The sequence below is a fragment of the Pseudophryne corroboree genome, chromosome 4, assembly GCF_028390025.1.
Source record: "Pseudophryne corroboree isolate aPseCor3 chromosome 4, aPseCor3.hap2, whole genome shotgun sequence".
NCBI lineage: Eukaryota > Metazoa > Chordata > Amphibia > Anura > Myobatrachidae > Pseudophryne > Pseudophryne corroboree.
In genome coordinates this window covers 197,548,540-197,571,937 of record NC_086447.1, presented here as the reverse complement: position 1 = coordinate 197,571,937, position 23,398 = coordinate 197,548,540, and the positions used below count along the sequence as shown (strand labels likewise).

General features: G+C 40.2%; 18 non-coding genes across 18 annotated transcripts; all 18 read left to right on the top strand.

The window, feature by feature from the left end:
- Positions 1 to 29: 29 nt before the first annotated feature.
- Positions 30 to 102, top strand: TRNAF-GAA (transfer RNA phenylalanine (anticodon GAA)). The gene has a single exon. It is a non-coding gene; the product is annotated as a tRNA-Phe (tRNA).
- Positions 103 to 913: 811 nt separating this feature from the next.
- On the top strand, positions 914 to 986 carry TRNAF-GAA (transfer RNA phenylalanine (anticodon GAA)). The gene has a single exon. It is a non-coding gene; the product is annotated as a tRNA-Phe (tRNA).
- Positions 987 to 1,791: 805 nt separating this feature from the next.
- Positions 1,792 to 1,864, top strand: TRNAF-GAA (transfer RNA phenylalanine (anticodon GAA)). The gene has a single exon. It is a non-coding gene; the product is annotated as a tRNA-Phe (tRNA).
- Positions 1,865 to 2,675: 811 nt separating this feature from the next.
- TRNAF-GAA (transfer RNA phenylalanine (anticodon GAA)) lies at positions 2,676 to 2,748 on the top strand. Its single transcript has one exon. It is a non-coding gene; the product is annotated as a tRNA-Phe (tRNA).
- An 814-nt stretch (positions 2,749 to 3,562) lies between these two features.
- TRNAF-GAA (transfer RNA phenylalanine (anticodon GAA)) lies at positions 3,563 to 3,635 on the top strand. The gene has a single exon. It is a non-coding gene; the product is annotated as a tRNA-Phe (tRNA).
- Positions 3,636 to 5,321: 1,686 nt separating this feature from the next.
- Positions 5,322 to 5,394, top strand: TRNAF-GAA (transfer RNA phenylalanine (anticodon GAA)). The gene has a single exon. It is a non-coding gene; the product is annotated as a tRNA-Phe (tRNA).
- An 812-nt stretch (positions 5,395 to 6,206) lies between these two features.
- On the top strand, positions 6,207 to 6,279 carry TRNAF-GAA (transfer RNA phenylalanine (anticodon GAA)). Its single transcript has one exon. It is a non-coding gene; the product is annotated as a tRNA-Phe (tRNA).
- An 805-nt stretch (positions 6,280 to 7,084) lies between these two features.
- Positions 7,085 to 7,157, top strand: TRNAF-GAA (transfer RNA phenylalanine (anticodon GAA)). The gene has a single exon. It is a non-coding gene; the product is annotated as a tRNA-Phe (tRNA).
- An 811-nt stretch (positions 7,158 to 7,968) lies between these two features.
- On the top strand, positions 7,969 to 8,041 carry TRNAF-GAA (transfer RNA phenylalanine (anticodon GAA)). Its single transcript has one exon. It is a non-coding gene; the product is annotated as a tRNA-Phe (tRNA).
- Positions 8,042 to 8,846: 805 nt separating this feature from the next.
- Positions 8,847 to 8,919, top strand: TRNAF-GAA (transfer RNA phenylalanine (anticodon GAA)). The gene has a single exon. It is a non-coding gene; the product is annotated as a tRNA-Phe (tRNA).
- An 811-nt stretch (positions 8,920 to 9,730) lies between these two features.
- Positions 9,731 to 9,803, top strand: TRNAF-GAA (transfer RNA phenylalanine (anticodon GAA)). Its single transcript has one exon. It is a non-coding gene; the product is annotated as a tRNA-Phe (tRNA).
- Positions 9,804 to 10,617: 814 nt separating this feature from the next.
- TRNAF-GAA (transfer RNA phenylalanine (anticodon GAA)) lies at positions 10,618 to 10,690 on the top strand. Its single transcript has one exon. It is a non-coding gene; the product is annotated as a tRNA-Phe (tRNA).
- A 1,686-nt stretch (positions 10,691 to 12,376) lies between these two features.
- On the top strand, positions 12,377 to 12,449 carry TRNAF-GAA (transfer RNA phenylalanine (anticodon GAA)). Its single transcript has one exon. It is a non-coding gene; the product is annotated as a tRNA-Phe (tRNA).
- Positions 12,450 to 13,046: 597 nt separating this feature from the next.
- TRNAF-GAA (transfer RNA phenylalanine (anticodon GAA)) lies at positions 13,047 to 13,119 on the top strand. The gene has a single exon. It is a non-coding gene; the product is annotated as a tRNA-Phe (tRNA).
- A 142-nt stretch (positions 13,120 to 13,261) lies between these two features.
- TRNAF-GAA (transfer RNA phenylalanine (anticodon GAA)) lies at positions 13,262 to 13,333 on the top strand. Its single transcript has one exon. It is a non-coding gene; the product is annotated as a tRNA-Phe (tRNA).
- Positions 13,334 to 14,147: 814 nt separating this feature from the next.
- On the top strand, positions 14,148 to 14,220 carry TRNAF-GAA (transfer RNA phenylalanine (anticodon GAA)). Its single transcript has one exon. It is a non-coding gene; the product is annotated as a tRNA-Phe (tRNA).
- Positions 14,221 to 15,032: 812 nt separating this feature from the next.
- TRNAF-GAA (transfer RNA phenylalanine (anticodon GAA)) lies at positions 15,033 to 15,105 on the top strand. The gene has a single exon. It is a non-coding gene; the product is annotated as a tRNA-Phe (tRNA).
- Positions 15,106 to 15,701: 596 nt separating this feature from the next.
- Positions 15,702 to 15,774, top strand: TRNAF-GAA (transfer RNA phenylalanine (anticodon GAA)). The gene has a single exon. It is a non-coding gene; the product is annotated as a tRNA-Phe (tRNA).
- Positions 15,775 to 23,398: the final 7,624 nt, after the last annotated feature.

The window sequence follows — 23,398 nt, the reverse complement described above, 5'->3', positions numbered from 1 at the left end:
CTAAAACCCCAAATACGGCTTCACAATTAGCCGAAATAGCTCAGTTGGGAGAGCGTTAGACTGAAGATCTAAAGGTCCCTGGTTCGATCCCGGGTTTCGGCATATTTAGTTGCTGTTTTTTTGTTACAGAATAGCAATTTAGCCGCAGAAACTGCCGAGTTCAGGTTCTGGTCTTCAAGATCATTTCATGTTATTACAGTTTGCATTATTATTAGCCCCAATAAAAGAATTTCTTATTAGTAGAGCTTGGAGAAATAGCTCAGTTGTGAGAACATTAGACTGAAGATCTAAGGGTGTCTTGTTCAATCCTGGGGTTTAGCATGGTTGGGTGTTTGCTTTTGCTACTGAATAGCAATTTAGCAGCAAAAACTGTTGTTTTCAGTTTTTGATCTTGAAAAACATTTTATGTTATTTCAGTTTGCAAAATCTTTAGCTCCAAAAAAAGACATTCTTATCAGTATAGCTTGCCAAAATAGCTCAGTTGTGAGAGCAATAGACTGAAGACCTTAAAATCCCCAGTACGATCGTGGGTTTCCACATGTTTGGGTGTTTGCATTTTGTTACTGAGTAGCAATTCAGCAAAAAGAAATTTAGCAGCAGAAACGTTTATTTTCAGGTTTCGCCCTCTAGGACACTTGATGTTCTTTCAGTTTGCCTTATCTTAAACACCAAAAAAGACTTTCCAAATGTCAGACGTAGCTGCAATAGCTCATTTGGGAGAGCATTAGACTGAAGATCTATAAGTCCCTGGTTCGATCCCGGGTTTCGGCATGTTTAGTAGCTGTATTTTTGTTACAGAATAGCACTTTACCAGCAGAATCTTTCATTATAAGGTGTTGCTCTTCAAGAACACTTGATGCTCTTTTTTCCCCAACCTAAAACCCCAAATACGACTTCACATCTGTCACAATTAGCCGAAATAGCTCGGTTGGGAGAGCATTAGACTGAAGATCTAAAGGTCCCTGGTTCGATCCCAGGTTTCGGCATATTTAGTTGCTGTTTTTTTTGTTACAGAATAGCAATTTAGCAGCAGAAACTGCCGTGTTCAGGTTCTGGTCTTCAAGAACATTTCATGTTATTACAGTTTGCATTATTATTAGCCCCAATAAAAGAATTTCTTATTAGTAGAGCTTGGCAAAACAGCTCAGTTGTGACAACATTAGACTGAAGATCTAAGGGTGTCTTGTTCAATCCTGGGGTTTAGCATGGTTGGGTGTTTGCTTTTGCTACTGAATAGCAATTTAGCAGCAAAAACTGTTGTGTTCAGGTTTTGATCTTGAAAAGCATTTTATGTTATTTCAGTTTGCAAAATCTTTAGCTCCTAAAAAAAGACATTCTTATCAGTATAGCTTGCCAAAATAGCTCAGTTGTGAGAGCAATAGACTGAAGACCGTAAAATCCCTAGTAAGATCGTGGGTTTCCACATGTTTGGGTGTTTGCAGTTTGTTACTGAGTAGCAATTCAGCAAAAAGAAATTTATCAGCAGAAACTTTCATTTTCAGGTTTCGCCCTCTAGGACACTTGATGTTCTATCAGTTTGCCTTATCTTAAACACCAAAAAAGACTTTCTAGATGTCAGACTTACACGCAATAGCTCTTTTGTGAGAGCATTAAACTGAAGATCTAAAGGTCCTGGGTTCGATCCCAAGATTCGGCATGTTTAGTAGCTGTATTTTTGTTACAGAATAGCAATTTACCAGCATAATCTTTCATTATCAGGTGTTGTTCATCAAGAACACTTAATGCACTTTTTTTCCCCAGCCTAAAACCCCAAATACGGCTGCACAATTAGCCGAAATAGCTCAGTTGGGAGAGCGTTAGACTGAAGATCTAAAGGTCCCTGGTTCGATCCCGGGTTTCGGCATATTTAGTTGCTGTTTTTTTGTTACAGAATAGCAATTTAGCAGCAGAAACTGCCGTGTTCAGGTTCTGGTCTTCAAGATCATTTCATGTTATTACAGTTTGCATTATTATTAGCCCCAATAAAAGAATTTCTTATTAGTAGAGCTTGGCGAAATAGCTCAGTTGTGAGAACATTAGACTGAAGATCTAAGGGTGTCTTGTTCAATCCTGGGGTTTAGCATGGTTGGGTGTTTGCTTTTGCTACTGAATAGCAATTTAGCAGCAAAAACTGTTGTTTTCAGTTTTTGATCTTGAAAAACATTTTATGTTATTTCAGTTTGCAAAATCTTTAGCTCCAAAAAAAGACATTCTTATCAGTATAGCTTGCCAAAATAGCTCAGTTGTGAGAGCAATAGACTGAAGACCTTAAAATCCCTAGTACGATCGTGGGTTTCCACATGTTTGGGTGTTTGCATTTTGTTACTGAGTAGCAATTCAGCAAAAAGAAATTTAGCCGCAGAAACGTTTATTTTCAGGTTTCGCCCTCTAGGACACTTGATGTTCTTTCAGTTTGCCTTATCTTAAACACCAAAAAAGACTTTCCAGATGTCAGACGTAGCTGCAATAGCTCATTTGGGAGAGCATTAGACTGAAGATCTATAAGTCCCTGGTTCGATTCCTGGTTTCGGCATGTTTAGTAGCTGTATTTTTGTTACAGAATAGCAATTTACCAGCAGAATCTTTCATTATAAGGTGTTGCTCTTCAAGAACACTTGATGCTCTTTTTTTCCCAACCTAAAACCCCAAATACGACTTCACATCTGTCACAATTAGCCGAAATAGCTCGGTTGGGAGAGCATTAGACTGAAGATCTAAAGGTCCCTGGTTCGATCCCAGGTTTCGGCATATTTAGTTGCTGTTTTTTTTGTTACAGAATAGCAATTTAGCAGCAGAAACTGCCGTGTTCAGGTTCTGGTCTTCAAGAACATTTCATGTTATTACAGTTTGCATTATTATTAGCCCCAATAAAATAATTTCTTATTAGTAGAGCTTGGCAAAACAGCTCAGTTGTGACAACATTAGACTGAAGATCTAAGGGTGTCTTGTTCAATCCTGGGGTTTAGCATGGTTGGGTGTTTGCTTTTGCTACTGAATAGCAATTTAGCAGCAAAAACTGTTGTGTTCAGGTTTTGATCTTGAAAAGCATTTTATGTTATTTCAGTTTGCAAAATCTTTAGCTCCTAAAAAAAGACATTCTTATCAGTATAGCTTGCCAAAATAGCTCAGTTGTGAGAGCAATAGACTGAAGACCTTAAAATCCCTAGTACGATCGTGGGTTTCCACATGTTTGGGTGTTTGCAGTTTGTTACTGAGTAGCAATTCAGCAAAAAGAAATTTAGCAGCAGGAACTTTCATTTTCAGGTTTCGCCCTCTAGGACACTTGATGTTCTTTCAGTTTGTCTTATCTTAAACACCAAAAAAGACTTTCTAAACGTCAGACTTACACGCAATATCTCTTTTGTGAGAGCATTAAACTGAAGATCTAAAGGTCCTGGGTTCGATCCCAGGATTCGGCATGTTTAGTTGCTGTATTTTTGTTACAGAATAGCAATTTACCAGCAGAATCTTTCATTATCAGGTGTTGTTCATCAAGAACACTTAATGCTCTTTTTTTTCCCTGCCTAAAACCCCAAATACGGCTTGACATCTTTCGCAATTAGCCGAAATAGCTCAGTTGGGAGAGCGTTAGACTGAAGATCTAAAGGTCCCTGGTTCGATCCCGGGTTTCGGCATATTTAGTTGCTGTTTTTTTGTTACAGAATAGCAATTTAGCAGCAGAAACTGCCGTGTTCAGGTTCTGGTCTTCAAGATTATTTCATGTTATTACAGTTTGCATTATTATTAGCCCCAATAAAAGAATTTCTTATTAGTAGAGCTTGGCGAAATAGCTCAGTTGTGAGAACATTAGACTGAAGATCTAAGGGTGTCTTGTTCAATCCTGGGGTTTAGCATGGTTGGGTGTTTGCTTTTGCTACTGAATAGCAATTTAGCAGCAAAAACTGTTGTTTTCAGTTTTTGATCTTGAAAAACATTTTATGTTATTTCAGTTTGCAAAATCTTTAGCTCCAAAAAAAGACATTCTTATCAGTATAGCTTGCCAAAATAGCTCAGTTGTGAGAGCAATAGACTGAAGACCTTAAAATCCCTAGTACGATCGTGGGTTTCCACATGTTTGGGTGTTTGCATTTTGTTACTGAGTAGCAATTCAGCAAAAAGAAATTTAGCAGCAGAAACGTTTATTTTCAGGTTTCGCCCTCTAGGACACTTGATGTTCTTTCAGTTTGCCTTATCTTAAACACCAAAAAAGACTTTCCAAATGTCAGACGTAGCTGCAATAGCTCATTTGGGAGAGCATTAGACTGAAGATCTATAAGTCCCTGGTTCGATCCTGGGTTTCGGCATGTTTAGTAGCTGTATTTTTGTTACAGAATAGCAATTTACCAGCAGAATCTTTCATTATAAGGTATTGCTCTTCAAGAACACTTGATGCTCTTTTTTTTCCAACCTAAAACCCCAAATACGACTTCACATCTGTCACAATTAGCCGAAATAGCTCAGTTGGGAGAGCGTTAGACTGAAGATCTAAAGATCCCGGGTTTCGGCATATTTACTTGCTGTTTTTTTTGTTACAGAATAGCAATTTAGCAGCAGAAACTGCCGTGTTCAGGTTCTGGTCTTCAAGAACATTTCATGTTATTACAGTTTGCATTATTATTAGCCCCAATAAAATAATTTCTTATTAGTAGAGCTTGGCGAAATAGCTCAGTTGTGACAACATTAGACTGAAGATCTAAGGGTGTCTTGTTCAATCCTGGGGTTTAGCATGGTTGGGTGTTTGCTTTTGCTACTGAATAGCAATTTAGCAGCAAAAACTGTTGTGTTCAGGTTTTGATCTTGAAAAGCATTTTATTTTATTTCAGTTTGCAAAATATTTAGCTCCTAAAAAAGACATTCTTATCAGTATAGCTTGCCAAAATAGCTCAGTTGTGAGAGCAATAGACTGAAGACCTTAAAATCCCTAGTACGATCGTGGGTTTCCACATGTTTGGGTGTTTGCAGTTTGTTACTGAGTAGCAATTCAGCAAAAAGAAATTTAGCAGCAGAAACTTTCATTTTCAGGTTTCGCCCTCTAGGACACTTGATGTTCTTTCAGTTTGCCTTATCTTAAACACCAAAAAAGATTTTCTAAACGTCAGACTTACACGCAATATCTCTTTTGTGAGAGCATTAAACTGAAGATCTAAAGGTCCTGGGTTCGATCCCAGGATTCGGCATGTTTAGTTGCTGTATTTTTGTTACAGAATAGCAATTTACCAGCAGAATCTTTCATTATCAGGTGTTGTTCATCAAGAACACTTAATGCGCTTTTTTTTTACCAGCCTAAAACCCCAAATACGGCTTGACATCTTTCACAATTAGCCGAAATAGCTCAGTTGGGACAGCGTTAGACTGAAGATCTAAAGGTCCCTGGTTGGATCCCGGGTTTCTGCATATTTAGTTGCTGTGTTTTTGTTACAGAATAGCAATTTAGCAGCAGAAACTGCCGTGTTCAGGTTCTGGTCTTCAAGATCATTTCATGTTATTACAGTTTGCATTATTTATTAGCCCCAATAAAAGAATTTCTTATTAGTAGAGCTTGGCGAAATAGCTCAGTTGTGACAACATTAGACTGAAGATCTAAGGGTGTCTTGTTCAATCCTGGGGTTTAGCATGGTTGGGTGTTTGCTTTTGCTACTGAATAGCAATTTAGCAGCAAAAACTGTTGTTTTCAGGTTTTGATCTTGAAAAACATTTTATGTTATTTCAGTTTGCAAAATCTTTAGCTCCAAAAAAAGACATTCTTATCAGTATAGCTTGCCAAAATAGCTCAGTTGTGAGAGCAATAGACTGAAGACCTTAAAATCCCTAGTACGATCGTGGGTTTCCACATGTTTGGGTGTTTGCAGTTTGTTACTGAGTAGCAATTCAGCAAAAAGAAATTTAGCAGCAGGAACTTTCATTTTCAGGTTTCGCCCTCTAGGACACTTGATGTTCTTTCAGTTTGCCTTATCTTAAACACCAAAAAAGACTTTCCAAATGTCAGATGTAGCTGCAATAGCTTATTTGGGAGAGCATTAGACTGAAGATCTATAAGTCCCTGGTTCGATCCCGGGTTTCGGCATGTTTAGTAGCTGTATTTTTGTTACAGAATAGCAATTTACCAGCAGAATCTTTCATTATAAGGTGTTGCTCTTCAAGAACACTTGATGCTCTTTTTTTCCCAACCTAAAACCCCAAATACGACGTCACATCTGTCACAATTAGCCGAAATAGCTCAGTTGGGAGAGCGTTAGATTGAAGATCTAAAGGTCCCTGGTTCGATCCCGGGTTTCGGCATATTTAGTTGCTGTTTTTTTTGTTACAGAATAGCAATTTAGCAGCAGAAACTGCCGTGTTCAGGTTCTGGTCTTCAAGAACATTTCATGTTATTACAGTTTGCATTATTATTAGCCCCAATAAAAGAATTTCTTATTAGTAGAGCTTGGCGAAATAGCTCAGTTGTGACAACATTAGACTGAAGATCTAAGGGTGTCTTGTTCAATCCTGGGGTTTAGCATGGTTGGGTGTTTGCTTTTGCTACTGAATAGCAATTTAGCAGCAAAAACTGTTGTGTTCAGGTTTTGATCTTGAAAAGCATTTTATGTTATTTCAGTTTGCAAAATCTTTAGCTCCTAAAAAAAGACATTCTTATCAGTATAGCTTGCCAAAATAGCTCAGTTGTGAGAGCAATAGACTGAAGACCGTAAAATCCCTAGTAAGATCGTGGGTTTCCACATGTTTGGGTGTTTGCAGTTTGTTACTGAGTAGCAATTCAGCAAAAAGAAATTTATCAGCAGAAACTTTCATTTTCAGGTTTCGCCCTCTAGGACACTTGATGTTCTATCAGTTTGCCTTATCTTAAACACCAAAAAAGACTTTCTAGACGTCAGACTTACACGCAATAGCTCTTTTGTGAGAGCATTAAACTGAAGATCTAAAGGTCCTGGGTTCGATCCCAAGATTCGGCATGTTTAGTAGCTGTATTTTTGTTACAGAATAGCAATTTACCAGCATAATCTTTCATTATCAGGTGTTGTTCATCAAGAACACTTAATGCACTTTTTTTCCCCAGCCTAAAACCCCAAATACGGCTTCACAATTAGCCGAAATAGCTCAGTTGGGAGAGCGTTAGACTGAAGATCTAAAGGTCCCTGGTTCGATCCCGGGTTTCGGCATATTTAGTTGCTGTTTTTTTGTTACAGAATAGCAATTTAGCCGCAGAAACTGCCGAGTTCAGGTTCTGGTCTTCAAGATCATTTCATGTTATTACAGTTTGCATTATTATTAGCCCCAATAAAAGAATTTCTTATTAGTAGAGCTTGGAGAAATAGCTCAGTTGTGAGAACATTAGACTGAAGATCTAAGGGTGTCTTGTTCAATCCTGGGGTTTAGCATGGTTGGGTGTTTGCTTTTGCTACTGAATAGCAATTTAGCAGCAAAAACTGTTGTTTTCAGTTTTTGATCTTGAAAAACATTTTATGTTATTTCAGTTTGCAAAATCTTTAGCTCCAAAAAAAGACATTCTTATCAGTATAGCTTGCCAAAATAGCTCAGTTGTGAGAGCAATAGACTGAAGACCTTAAAATCCCCAGTACGATCGTGGGTTTCCACATGTTTGGGTGTTTGCATTTTGTTACTGAGTAGCAATTCAGCAAAAAGAAATTTAGCAGCAGAAACGTTTATTTTCAGGTTTCGCCCTCTAGGACACTTGATGTTCTTTCAGTTTGCCTTATCTTAAACACCAAAAAAGACTTTCCAAATGTCAGACGTAGCTGCAATAGCTCATTTGGGAGAGCATTAGACTGAAGATCTATAAGTCCCTGGTTCGATCCCGGGTTTCGGCATGTTTAGTAGCTGTATTTTTGTTACAGAATAGCACTTTACCAGCAGAATCTTTCATTATAAGGTGTTGCTCTTCAAGAACACTTGATGCTCTTTTTTCCCCAACCTAAAACCCCAAATACGACTTCACATCTGTCACAATTAGCCGAAATAGCTCGGTTGGGAGAGCATTAGACTGAAGATCTAAAGGTCCCTGGTTCGATCCCAGGTTTCGGCATATTTAGTTGCTGTTTTTTTTGTTACAGAATAGCAATTTAGCAGCAGAAACTGCCGTGTTCAGGTTCTGGTCTTCAAGAACATTTCATGTTATTACAGTTTGCATTATTATTAGCCCCAATAAAAGAATTTCTTATTAGTAGAGCTTGGCAAAACAGCTCAGTTGTGACAACATTAGACTGAAGATCTAAGGGTGTCTTGTTCAATCCTGGGGTTTAGCATGGTTGGGTGTTTGCTTTTGCTACTGAATAGCAATTTAGCAGCAAAAACTGTTGTGTTCAGGTTTTGATCTTGAAAAGCATTTTATGTTATTTCAGTTTGCAAAATCTTTAGCTCCTAAAAAAAGACATTCTTATCAGTATAGCTTGCCAAAATAGCTCAGTTGTGAGAGCAATAGACTGAAGACCGTAAAATCCCTAGTAAGATCGTGGGTTTCCACATGTTTGGGTGTTTGCAGTTTGTTACTGAGTAGCAATTCAGCAAAAAGAAATTTATCAGCAGAAACTTTCATTTTCAGGTTTCGCCCTCTAGGACACTTGATGTTCTATCAGTTTGCCTTATCTTAAACACCAAAAAAGACTTTCTAGATGTCAGACTTACACGCAATAGCTCTTTTGTGAGAGCATTAAACTGAAGATCTAAAGGTCCTGGGTTCGATCCCAAGATTCGGCATGTTTAGTAGCTGTATTTTTGTTACAGAATAGCAATTTACCAGCATAATCTTTCATTATCAGGTGTTGTTCATCAAGAACACTTAATGCACTTTTTTTCCCCAGCCTAAAACCCCAAATACGGCTTCACAATTAGCCGAAATAGCTCAGTTGGGAGAGCGTTAGACTGAAGATCTAAAGGTCCCTGGTTCGATCCCGGGTTTCGGCATATTTAGTTGCTGTTTTTTTGTTACAGAATAGCAATTTAGCAGCAGAAACTGCCGTGTTCAGGTTCTGGTCTTCAAGATCATTTCATGTTATTACAGTTTGCATTATTATTAGCCCCAATAAAAGAATTTCTTATTAGTAGAGCTTGGCGAAATAGCTCAGTTGTGAGAACATTAGACTGAAGATCTAAGGGTGTCTTGTTCAATCCTGGGGTTTAGCATGGTTGGGTGTTTGCTTTTGCTACTGAATAGCAATTTAGCAGCAAAAACTGTTGTTTTCAGTTTTTGATCTTGAAAAACATTTTATGTTATTTCAGTTTGCAAAATCTTTAGCTCCAAAAAAAGACATTCTTATCAGTATAGCTTGCCAAAATAGCTCAGTTGTGAGAGCAATAGACTGAAGACCTTAAAATCCCTAGTACGATCGTGGGTTTCCACATGTTTGGGTGTTTGCATTTTGTTACTGAGTAGCAATTCAGCAAAAAGAAATTTAGCCGCAGAAACGTTTATTTTCAGGTTTCGCCCTCTAGGACACTTGATGTTCTTTCAGTTTGCCTTATCTTAAACACCAAAAAAGACTTTCCAGATGTCAGACGTAGCTGCAATAGCTCATTTGGGAGAGCATTAGACTGAAGATCTATAAGTCCCTGGTTCGATTCCTGGTTTCGGCATGTTTAGTAGCTGTATTTTTGTTACAGAATAGCAATTTACCAGCAGAATCTTTCATTATAAGGTGTTGCTCTTCAAGAACACTTGATGCTCTTTTTTTCCCAACCTAAAACCCCAAATACGACTTCACATCTGTCACAATTAGCCGAAATAGCTCGGTTGGGAGAGCATTAGACTGAAGATCTAAAGGTCCCTGGTTCGATCCCAGGTTTCGGCATATTTAGTTGCTGTTTTTTTTGTTACAGAATAGCAATTTAGCAGCAGAAACTGCCGTGTTCAGGTTCTGGTCTTCAAGAACATTTCATGTTATTACAGTTTGCATTATTATTAGCCCCAATAAAATAATTTCTTATTAGTAGAGCTTGGCAAAACAGCTCAGTTGTGACAACATTAGACTGAAGATCTAAGGGTGTCTTGTTCAATCCTGGGGTTTAGCATGGTTGGGTGTTTGCTTTTGCTACTGAATAGCAATTTAGCAGCAAAAACTGTTGTGTTCAGGTTTTGATCTTGAAAAGCATTTTATGTTATTTCAGTTTGCAAAATCTTTAGCTCCTAAAAAAAGACATTCTTATCAGTATAGCTTGCCAAAATAGCTCAGTTGTGAGAGCAATAGACTGAAGACCTTAAAATCCCTAGTACGATCGTGGGTTTCCACATGTTTGGGTGTTTGCAGTTTGTTACTGAGTAGCAATTCAGCAAAAAGAAATTTAGCAGCAGGAACTTTCATTTTCAGGTTTCGCCCTCTAGGACACTTGATGTTCTTTCAGTTTGTCTTATCTTAAACACCAAAAAAGACTTTCTAAACGTCAGACTTACACGCAATATCTCTTTTGTGAGAGCATTAAACTGAAGATCTAAAGGTCCTGGGTTCGATCCCAGGATTCGGCATGTTTAGTTGCTGTATTTTTGTTACAGAATAGCAATTTACCAGCAGAATCTTTCATTATCAGGTGTTGTTCATCAAGAACACTTAATGCTCTTTTTTTTCCCTGCCTAAAACCCCAAATACGGCTTGACATCTTTCGCAATTAGCCGAAATAGCTCAGTTGGGAGAGCGTTAGACTGAAGATCTAAAGGTCCCTGGTTCGATCCCGGGTTTCGGCATATTTAGTTGCTGTTTTTTTGTTACAGAATAGCAATTTAGCAGCAGAAACTGCCGTGTTCAGGTTCTGGTCTTCAAGATTATTTCATGTTATTACAGTTTGCATTATTATTAGCCCCAATAAAAGAATTTCTTATTAGTAGAGCTTGGCGAAATAGCTCAGTTGTGAGAACATTAGACTGAAGATCTAAGGGTGTCTTGTTCAATCCTGGGGTTTAGCATGGTTGGGTGTTTGCTTTTGCTACTGAATAGCAATTTAGCAGCAAAAACTGTTGTTTTCAGTTTTTGATCTTGAAAAACATTTTATGTTATTTCAGTTTGCAAAATCTTTAGCTCCAAAAAAAGACATTCTTATCAGTATAGCTTGCCAAAATAGCTCAGTTGTGAGAGCAATAGACTGAAGACCTTAAAATCCCTAGTACGATCGTGGGTTTCCACATGTTTGGGTGTTTGCATTTTGTTACTGAGTAGCAATTCAGCAAAAAGAAATTTAGCAGCAGAAACGTTTATTTTCAGGTTTCGCCCTCTAGGACACTTGATGTTCTTTCAGTTTGCCTTATCTTAAACACCAAAAAAGACTTTCCAAATGTCAGACGTAGCTGCAATAGCTCATTTGGGAGAGCATTAGACTGAAGATCTATAAGTCCCTGGTTCGATCCTGGGTTTCGGCATGTTTAGTAGCTGTATTTTTGTTACAGAATAGCAATTTACCAGCAGAATCTTTCATTATAAGGTATTGCTCTTCAAGAACACTTGATGCTCTTTTTTTTCCAACCTAAAACCCCAAATACGACTTCACATCTGTCACAATTAGCCGAAATAGCTCAGTTGGGAGAGCGTTAGACTGAAGATCTAAAGATCCCGGGTTTCGGCATATTTACTTGCTGTTTTTTTTGTTACAGAATAGCAATTTAGCAGCAGAAACTGCCGTGTTCAGGTTCTGGTCTTCAAGAACATTTCATGTTATTACAGTTTGCATTATTATTAGCCCCAATAAAATAATTTCTTATTAGTAGAGCTTGGCGAAATAGCTCAGTTGTGACAACATTAGACTGAAGATCTAAGGGTGTCTTGTTCAATCCTGGGGTTTAGCATGGTTGGGTGTTTGCTTTTGCTACTGAATAGCAATTTAGCAGCAAAAACTGTTGTGTTCAGGTTTTGATCTTGAAAAGCATTTTATTTTATTTCAGTTTGCAAAATATTTAGCTCCTAAAAAAGACATTCTTATCAGTATAGCTTGCCAAAATAGCTCAGTTGTGAGAGCAATAGACTGAAGACCTTAAAATCCCTAGTACGATCGTGGGTTTCCACATGTTTGGGTGTTTGCAGTTTGTTACTGAGTAGCAATTCAGCAAAAAGAAATTTAGCAGCAGAAACTTTCATTTTCAGGTTTCGCCCTCTAGGACACTTGATGTTCTTTCAGTTTGCCTTATCTTAAACACCAAAAAAGATTTTCTAAACGTCAGACTTACACGCAATATCTCTTTTGTGAGAGCATTAAACTGAAGATCTAAAGGTCCTGGGTTCGATCCCAGGATTCGGCATGTTTAGTTGCTGTATTTTTGTTACAGAATAGCAATTTACCAGCAGAATCTTTCATTATCAGGTGTTGTTCATCAAGAACACTTAATGCGCTTTTTTTTTACCAGCCTAAAACCCCAAATACGGCTTGACATCTTTCACAATTAGCCGAAATAGCTCAGTTGGGACAGCGTTAGACTGAAGATCTAAAGGTCCCTGGTTGGATCCCGGGTTTCTGCATATTTAGTTGCTGTGTTTTTGTTACAGAATAGCAATTTAGCAGCAGAAACTGCCGTGTTCAGGTTCTGGTCTTCAAGATCATTTCATGTTATTACAGTTTGCATTATTTATTAGCCCCAATAAAAGAATTTCTTATTAGTAGAGCTTGGCGAAATAGCTCAGTTGTGACAACATTAGACTGAAGATCTAAGGGTGTCTTGTTCAATCCTGGGGTTTAGCATGGTTGGGTGTTTGCTTTTGCTACTGAATAGCAATTTAGCAGCAAAAACTGTTGTTTTCAGGTTTTGATCTTGAAAAACATTTTATGTTATTTCAGTTTGCAAAATCTTTAGCTCCAAAAAAAGACATTCTTATCAGTATAGCTTGCCAAAATAGCTCAGTTGTGAGAGCAATAGACTGAAGACCTTAAAATCCCTAGTACGATCGTGGGTTTCCACATGTTTGGGTGTTTGCAGTTTGTTACTGAGTAGCAATTCAGCAAAAAGAAATTTAGCAGCAGAAACGTTTATTTTCAGGTTTCGCCCTCTAGGACACTTGATGTTCTTTCAGTTTGCCTTATCTTAAACACCAAAAAAGACTTTCCCAATGTCAGACGTAGCTGGAATAGCTCATTTGGGAGAGCATTAGACTGAAAATCTATAAATCCCTGGTTCGATCCCGGGTTTCGGCATGTTTAGTAGCTGTATTTTTGTTACAGAATAGCAATTTACCAGCAGAATCTTTCATTATAAGGTGTTGCTCTTCAAGAACACTTGATGCTCTTTTTTTCCCAACCTAAAACCCCAAATACGACTTCACATCTGTCATAATTAGCCGAAATAGCTCAGTCGGAGAGCATTAGACTGAAGATCTAAAGGTCCCTGGTTCGATCCCAGGTTTCGGCATATTTAGTTGCTGTTTTTTTTGTTACAGAATAGCAATTTAGCAGCAGAAACTGCCGTGTTCAGGTTCTGGTCTTCAAGAACATTTCATGTTATTACAGTTTGCATTATTATTAGCCCCAATAAAAGAATTTCTTATTAGTAGAGCTTGGCGAAATAGCTCAGTTGTGACAACATTAGACTGAAGATCTAAGGGTGTCTTGTTCAATCCTGGGGTTTAGCATGGTTGGGTGTTTGCTTTTGCTACTGAATAGCAATTTAGCAGCAAAAACTGTTGTGTTCAGGTTTTGATCTTGAAAAGCATTTTATGTTATTTCAGTTTGCAAAATCTTTAGCTCCTAAAAAAAGACATTCTTATCAGTATAGCTTGCCAAAATAGCTCAGTTGTGAGAGCAATAGACTGAAGACCTTAAAATCCCTAGTACGATCGTGGGTTTCCACATGTTTGGGTGTTTGCAGTTTGTTACTGAGTAGCAATTCAGCAAAAAGAAATTTAGCAGCAGAAACTTTCATTTTCAGGTTTCGCCCTCTAGGACACTTGATGTTCTTTCAGTTTGCCTTATCTTAAACACCAAAAAAGACTTTCTAAACGTCAGACTTACACGCAATAGCTCTTTTGTGAGAGCATTAAACTGAAGATCTAAAGGTCCTGGGTTCGATCCCAGGATTCGGCATGTTTAGTTGCTGTATTTTTGTTACAGAATAGCAATTTACCAGCAGAATCTTTCATTATCAGGTGTTGTTCATCAAGAACACTTAATGCTCTTTTTTTTCCCAGCCTAAAACCCCAAATACGGCTTGACGTCTTTCACAATTAGCCGAAATAGCTCAGTTGAGAAAGCGTTAGACTGAAGATCTAAAGGTCCCTGGTTCGATCCCTTGTTTTGGCATATTTAGTTGCTGTTTTTTTGTTACAGAATAGCAATTTAGCAGCAGAAACTGCCGTGTTCAGGTTCTGGTGTTTAAGATCATTTCATGTTATTACAGTTTGCATTATTATTAGCCCCAATAAAAGAATTTCTTATTAGTAGAGCTTGGCGAAATAGCTCAGTTGTGAGAACATTAGACTGAAGATCTAAGGGTGTCTTGTTCAATCCTGGGGTTTAGCATGGTTGGGTGTTTGCTTTTGCTACTGAATAGCAATTTAGCAGCAAAAACTGTTGTGTTCAGGTTTTGATCTTGAAAAGCATTTTATGTTATTTCAGTTTGCAAAATCTTTAGCTCCTAAAAAAGATATTCTTATCAGTATAGCTTGCCAAAATAGCTCAGTTGTGAGAGCAATAGACTGAAGACCTTAAAATCCCTAGTACGATCGTGGGTTTCCACATGTTTGGGTGTTTGCAGTTTGTTACTGAGTAGCAATTCAGCAAAAAGAAATTTAGCAGCAGAAACTTTCATTTTCAGGTTTCGCCCTCTAGGACACTTGATGTTCTTTCAGTTTGCCTTATCTTAAACACCAAAAAAGACTTTCCAAATGTTAGACGTAGCTGCAATAGCTCATTTGGGAGAGCATTAAACTGAAGATCTATAAGTCCCTGGTTCGATCCCGGGTTTCGGCATGTTTAGTAGCTGTATTTTTGTTACAGAATAGCAATTTATCAGCAGAATCTTTCATTATCAGGTGTTGTTCATCAAGAACACTTAATGCTCTTTTTTTCCCCAGCCTAAAACCCCAAATACGGCTTGACGCCTTTTACAATTAGCCGAAATAGCTCAGTTGAGAGAGCGTTAGACTGAAGATCTAAAGGTCCCTGGTTCGATCCCGGGTTTCGGCATATTTAGTTGCTGTTTTTTTGTTACAGAATAGCAATTTAGCAGCAGAAACTGCCGTGTTCAGGTTCTGGTCTTCAAGATAATTTTATGTTATTACAGTTTGCATTATTATTAGCCCCAATAAAATAATTTCTTATTAGTAGAGCTTGGCGAAATAGCTCAGTTGTGACAACATTAGACTGAAGATCTAAGGGTGTCTTGTTCAATCCTGGGGTTTAGCATGGTTGGGTGTTTGCTTTTGCTACTGAATAGCAATTTAGCAGCAAAAACTGTTGTGTTCAGGTTTTGATCTTGAAAAGCATTTTATGTTATTTCAGTTTGCAAAATATTTAGCTCCTAAAAAAGACATTCTTATCAGTATAGCTTGCCAAAATAGCTCAGTTGTGAGAGCAATAGACTGAAGACCTTAAAATCCCTAGTACGATCGTGGGTTTCAACATGTTTGGGTGTTTGCAGTTTGTTACTGAGTAGCAATTCAGCAAAAAGAAATTTAGCAGCAGAAACTTTCATTTTCAGGTTTCGCCCTCTAGGACACTCGATGTTCTTTCAGTTTGCCTTATCTTAAACACCAAAAAAGACTATCCAAATGTTAGACGTAGCTGCAATAGCTCATTTGGGAGAGCATTAGACTGAAGATCTATAAGTCCCTGGTTCGATCCCGGGTTTCGGCATGTTTAGTAGCTGTATTTTTGTTACAGAATAGCAATTTACCAGCAGAATCTTTCATTATAAGGTATTGCTCTTCAAGAACACTTGATGCTCTTTTTTTCCCAACCTAAAACCCCAAATACGACTTCACATCTGTCACAATTAGCCGAAATAGCTCAGTTGGGAGAGCGTTAGACTGAAGATCTAAAGATCCCGGGTTTCGGCATATTTAGTTGCTGTTTTTTTTGTTACAGAATAGCAATTTAGCAGCAGAAACTGCCGTGTTCAGGTTCTGGTCTTCAAGAACATTTCATGTTGAGGGGCGTGGCTTGGACGCTATACTGCAAAGACACACTGGGCTGGAGCTCCTGCAATAAAGAGCTCTAAAATACCCTCAAGCCCGCTCATTACCACATTAAATAGCCCCTACTGTGAGCCTGTGGCCTGCTGACAGCGGTGGGCTATCTGGAGAGGAGCCCCGCACAGCTGACAAGCCATTTCTGCCGCTACGAGCCCGCGGCCTACCCGACATCCAGAAGCCGGGGCCTCGAGTTTGGAGGCATCCCGACGACGAGCTCCGGGACCCGTTCGCGGCCGCTGCGGGACCCGGCGGACCTTCTGCGGGCACCCCACACACCCTCTGGCCGGCGGAGACCCTCCCCAGACCCTCAAATACCTGCAGGGGGCCGAAAACTTCCCCCCTGAGCCGGGAGAAGTGCTTGAAAGGAGAGTCTCCTGCTGGTGACTATGGCGGCGGCCATCTTGGAAGGCACCTAGTAGCTCATACAGCCAGCAGCAGCAGAAGTCAGGAACACTGAAGAGCAGCTCTGAAAAAGCATACTAGTCTACAAACTCTGCCTGCTGTGCATCTGTTAGTGGCTTCTCCCTATTGAAGACATACAATCCATCCCTGGCTGCAGCTAAAGAGGTACGTTTTACCATATAATCGTGCCCTTTTATGCTAATCTGAGACTGCTCTCGGGCTCTGTCCGGTGCTCTCCTACCATCACTAGCGGGTTTGAGGTGACCCTCGTCTCTACACCCCTACAGCCTGTCGCAATGTGACCCCTGATGGGAACTTCTTCCACCCAGAGTCTTATCGTTTAACATGAGATTACGTTTAAAAACCAGCACCCTGCCTACTTTATAACGTACTAGCCTAGAGGGATCCGTCTGCTGCTCTGCTCTCAGATCATTTATTTTTTTTTTTCTCCATTTTTTTTTACTTCTGTCACATTATGGCACCTAAAAAAGCAAAACCCGCACTGCCTCCTCGGGTGTCTCTCCCGAACCGGAAACAACACCAGGCGTCCCCGCCACCTCGTGGAGTGCCGGCCCCTTCCACGAAAAGCCCCTATTCATCTGAACTGACCAGCTCGCTTTCAGTATCGGGCGTAGACCCGAATTCTGATGCCCCCCTTACTGTGAAGACCCTTTGTCAGGTCTTGATGGCCTTCAAATCGGACTTAACTCACGATCTCACAGCTGCTATACGTGAAGTCAAAGCTGAGCTGACAGTCATCGGGGATAGAACCGACACTCTAGAGCGCAAATTGGAAGAACTAGTGACGTCGCATAACGATCTTATCACAGCTCATGACCAACAACAAAACGAGATGGACACATTTAAAAACAAAATGGCAGATATGGAAGATCGTTCCAGACGGAACAATATTAAAATACGCGGAATACCCGACTCGGTCGATAACCCGGATCTGATTGACTACGCCATGGCTCTGTTCCGTAAATTGCTACCTGGAGTATCCGATGCGGAACTACTAATTGACCGAATCCATCGCCTTCCTAAACCTCGGTTTCTCTCCAACACATTACCTAGAGATACGTTACTCCGGGTACACTTCTTCACCGTTAAGGAACGTATTCTCCAAGCCACGCGAGCTGCAGAGAACTCTGATACCCTAGGAGGCTTGCAATTGTTCCCGGACTTCTCCGCACTCACCCTTTCTAAGAGACGCAGTCTAGCTCTGATCACTTCCGCCCTCCGGGCCCAAGATATCCGATATAGGTGGGGCTTTCCAGTGAAGCTAATTGTCTTTAACGAAGGTTCTTCGTTTATTATATCTGAGCTGGAAGCCGGAGTGAAACTGCTCGAGGACTGGGACATCTCTGTGAAATTACCATCCTCTCATGAGAGACGTCCCCCACCTCGCTCGGAATGGTCCACTGAGTGAGCGCACTACGTAATTAGTGAACGATCTAACATGCCTTTCTGTATTTAGTTAGAGATGTTGATTCTATTATATTTGTTTATTGCTGCAATTATGGCTATAGAATCCCTCTGGGCGAGCTATATTTTCTCCTTGCTGGTTATCATAGTACATGCTCCCCTACTTAGAAGTGGTTGTTCAGTTTACGCCCCAGCTTACCTGTTTATCTGTTTAATGGCCTATCTTTATACTACACGCTGATAACAGCAGATGGAAGAATTTCCACTATTGAGATGGGCCATACCATTTTGGGCTTCGCTTTTGTCTTTTTAATATATGTTTATTTCCCATGTGCCACTTTTACCTAGAAGGAGATGTACATTTATTCTCCCTACACATTAGCTATTTATTTTTTTATTTTTCACTGACTCTGGGTGGACTGGAAAGTCCGCCTGCCCCCCGTTTATCTACTGCATTCATTTTTCCCCTGCAGTAGCTATGCAGACCCGATGTACTGGGTCGATTTACTTTTCCTTTCCCTTTGACTCCCTGTTTTTGAGTCTATCGCCCCTTCTCCGTGTTTTTTCTATCCCCCCCTCCCCCCCCAATCAGGATGGGATGCCGTCACTTACATAGCAGTTTCACTGAATAATTATGGTTGGTATTCTTTCATTGAATGTGAAGGGTTTAAACTCCCCTAACAAACGGAGACTAGCTCTATCCTCCTTTCATAAGTATAAAGCTGACATAGTCGCCTTACAAGAAACTCACTTTTCCTCACACAATCCCCCTGTACTGAAAGACCACAGGTTCCCTATAGGATATTTCGCTAACGGCCCCTTTAAAAGAAATGGAGTAGCTCTGTTGTTTAGAGAAAATGTTCCTTTTACTCTCCACTCCCAAATTGCAGATAAGGCAGGCCGATACTTGATTCTCACGGGTGTTCTGGACAGTAAATATGTCACTATAGTCTCGCTATATGCACCTAACTCGAACCAGGTGGCCTTCATTCGGAAGCTATGCTTGCTTATTCAAAAGGTCCGGATCGGCTCCCTAATCCTCCTAGGAGACTTTAACTTAGTATTAGACCCCAAACTAGATAAATCGTCCCAGCCCTCTTCAACTACATCTAAAACCCGCCCTGGCCCCTCATCAGCGTTACGCAATATCTTAGCGGAGTTCGACCTATATGACATCTGGCGCATTCGCAACCCCTCAGGTAGAGACTACACGTTCTTTTCACCGGTTCACAATTCGTATTCCCGAATTGACCTTGTGCTATGCGATAAATGGACCCTACAGGACTCTGGTACGGTCGACATCCTTCCTATCACCTGGTCCGACCACGCTCCGATATATTGGAAGTGGCACACTAGGTCCGCCCCCATCCCCCCCAGATCATGGCGATTATCTCCCCATCTACTACATGACCCATTGGCCAAAAAAATTATCTCCGATGGTATGTCCCTATATACAGACACTAATTCCCCGTCAGACACTTCTTTACCAAATTACTGGTGTGCGTTAAAAGCGGTTGTTCGTGGTTCGGCCATTCAGGCTGGAGCTACGCTTAAAAAGCAAGCTAAACAACTCCAACTAGATCTGGAACAGAGACTTAAAATAGCCAAAGATAAGAATAAAAAACACCCCACCCGGCTTTTGCGTAAGGAACTATCTGACATCCGCAGCCAATTACAAAAACTTTTGGTTTTTAGAACCCAAGCAGCCTTGAATAGATTACAACAGAAATTCTACCTAGTAGGTAATAGACCCGGTAAAATGCTTGCTCGCAGACTTCGGGCCCAACGAGCTCGCAACAGAATTAAATTTATTTTCTCCCCCGCAGGCTCTAAGCTTGCCAACCCTCTAGATATCGCTAATCAATTCGCAGACTACTACATTAAATTATATAATTTACACTCTGACCCCCTCACATTCCAGCCTACTACAGACTCTATACAAGCGTTCCTTTCTTCGGTCAACCTCCCCACCTTGACTCCTGATCAGTTAGATGCTTTAAACGCCCCTTGGACCGCATTAGAGGTCGAAGCCACAATTAAATCCCTCCCGAAGGATAAGGCCCCTGGCCCCGATGGGTTTATTAACGACTTCTATACTTCCGTTACAGGTCATCTCTCCCCCATCTTAACTACTCTGTTTAATGATATAACCAGTACGGGTGCCTTCCCTAAGGAAATGCTGGAGGCCCGGGTGGTAGCTATACCCAAACCTGGGAAAGACCCTGCTCACTGCCATAACTACAGACCAATTGCATTACTTAATAGCGATGTTAAGCTCTATGCTAAAATGATAGCATCCCGACTTAGTGTTTATTTACCATTGTTGATTCATCCTGACCAGGTTGGATTCGTGTCTGGAAGACAGGCCTCCGACAACACCCGCAGGGTCTTCAATTTAATTGATAGGGCCTCTGACACCGAGGGATTTCTGTTACTCTCGTTGGATGCTGAGAAGGCGTTCGACAGACTAAATTGGCTGTACATGCGTACTGTTTTAGTTAAATTTGGCTTCTCAGCCCAGATTCTGGCGTCAATCTTAGCATTGTACACTCTACCGTCAGCAAGGGTATTAAGCAATGGATTCTTGTCGGACGCCTTCCCAATCACTAATGGAACCCGCCAAGGTTGCCCCCTCTCACCTTTGATATATGCTCTTGGCATTGAACCCCTCGTGGCTAAAATCAGAGCGGATGCTACATTCCCCGGCCTGACCCATGGGGGACTTTCCCATAAGTTGTGTCTCTTTGCCGACGACGTTCTTCTCTTTGTATCTCGACCCTCCTCTTCTCTCCCGCATCTACATTCGATATTACACGGCTTCAGTGAGGCCTCATACTATAAACTGAACACAACTAAAACTGACGCTTTACCTGTCCACTTACCCGATACACTCACGGCTGCTCTCCGATCTCAGTATCCATACAACTGGAAACTTAACTCACTTACATACCTAGGGATACATATTCCTCCTACTTCCTCTACCGTTTTTGATTTAAATCTTCCTCCCCTGATACTCACTCTCCAAACCCTGACATCCTCGTGGCTTTTGTATGAAATATCCTGGCTGGGTCGGTTGGCTGCCTTTAAAATGTCCCTATTACCCAAACTTATGTATCTATTTCGCACTATACCTTATACTTTCCCCAAATCATATCTCGATAAATGTAGAATAGTCCTGACAAAATATCTGTGGAAATCGCACCCCCCAAAATTGGCACATGCCAGAATGATACTCCCTCGACACAGGGGAGGTCTCGCATTACCCGACCTAAATATATATCAGGAAGCATGTGTGCTTGCCCAACTGAAATCTTGGAACTCCTCAAACCCCATATCCTTGAGGGCCCACATTGAGGATGACTGTAGCACAGGATACCCATTAGCAGATTTATTATGGACTCCTAAAGCCCTACGTCCCAATGACTTGCCCATCCTCCCCTCTACAGCTTCCTCTTTACGAATATGGGATAATTTGATGAGTAAGCTCCCTGGCATTACAACCTCCTACACTGCCCTTTCACTTAAAGCAGTGAGTAAAAAAATTCCCAATTTACATGTCTCTACGTGGAATGCATGTAATATTCATACCCTTGGAGACTTATTTGATGGAACTGCCTTCATTTCATTCGCTCAATTGCAGGATAAATTCTTCCTCCCGAGCACTGAACTATTCCACTACTTCCAAATCAGACACTGGTTTAGGAGTCTGCCCATTGTACAAACTCCTCCCAGCTCTCTAGTTCAGTCTGTCCTATCCCGCGTGGTATTGCCTACATCAACTAAAGATATCACTTACTGGTACAATACACTCATCTCATTGGTCCCATACCAAAAATCTAATGCTCAGAAGCGCTGGGAGAGAGACTTGAGTATTTCCATAACAGAGACACAATGGGAGCAATTATATCGATTAACATTCCGCATGTCACGTTGCTTAAACCATTCAGAAATGCATGTTAAATTATTGAATAGGTTATACCTGACCCCGGACAGACTACACACATTTTGGCCCTCCTGCTCATCACTATGTTGGAGAAATTGCGGAGAAATAGGACATTTGTATAACATTTTCTGGTCATGTCCTCTTCTTCATACTTTCTGGGCAGAAGTATTTACGCTGATAAATAAAGTGCTATGTCTATCTTTAAGCCCATCCCCAGCTTTAGCTCTCCTACATATTTATCCCCTAGAGGTCTCAGCCTCCCAAAAGTACTTATTGGGACACATTTGTATAGCAGCAAGGGCAACCTTGGCCCAAGCCTGGAAACAAGCGGTAGTTCCTCCTGCTCTAAAAGTGTTTCATAAAGTTCATTTCCACTATATCATGGAAACTGAAAGTATGCCTTATTCTTCCTCTGCTTCCTCTCCCATTATGCGATGGTTCCCTTGGCATGAATACGTCACAGAGGGGGAAGGTTCCACTCTCATATCACACCCAGGGAAGACATCCCCTTTACAATTTAGTCTGAACGAGGAATCTTCTACTTCATGAACGATCCATCTCCTATATTATCCCTTTTAGTTTGTACTGGCGGTTATGTATATACTGTTATCAATTGCTCCCTCCCTAAAGGTAAAACTCTATCGAAATAGCCCTTCACATTTTCATCTGTTAATATGACTTGAATACCTGAATACCTGCTTAGTGCTATGTTAACTGTCTCAAATGTATGTTGCATTTCATTGACGTGTACATCCCTCCCCACCCTGTTTTTTCTCTCTGTAACCCCCCCCCCTTTTTTTTTTCTTTTTGCAATTACTATAAAACCCAATAAAAATTCTTGATGTTAAAAAAAAAAGAACATTTCATGTTATTACAGTTTGCATTATTATTAGCCCCAATAAAAGAATTTCTTATTAGTAGAGCTTGGCAAAACAGCTCAGTTGTGACAACATTAGACTGAAGATCTAAGGGTGTCTTGTTCAATCCTGGGGTTTAGCATGGTTGGGTGTTTGCTTTTGCTACTGAATAGCAATTTAGCAGCAAAAACTGTTGTGTTCAGGTTTTGATCTTGAAAAGCATTTTATGTTATTTCAGGTTGCAAAATCTTTAGCTCCTAAAAAAAGACATTCTTATCAGTATAGCTTGCCAAAATAGCTCAGTTGTGAGAGCAATAGACTGAAGACCTTAAAATCCCTAGTACGATCGTGGGTTTCCACATGTTTGGGTGTTTGCAGTTTGTTACTGAGTAGCAATTCAGCAAAAAGAAATTTAGCAGCAGGAACTTTCATTTTCAGGTTTCGCCCTCTAGGACACTTGATGTTCTTTCAGTTTGCCTTATCTTAAACACCAAAAAAGACTTTCTAAACGTCAGACTTACACGCAATAGCTCTTTTGTGAGAGCATTAAACTGAAGAACTAAAGGTCCTGGGTTCGATCCCAGGATTCGGCATGTTTAGTTGCTGTATTTTTGTTACAGAATAGCAATTTACCAGCAGAATCTTTCATTATCAGGTGT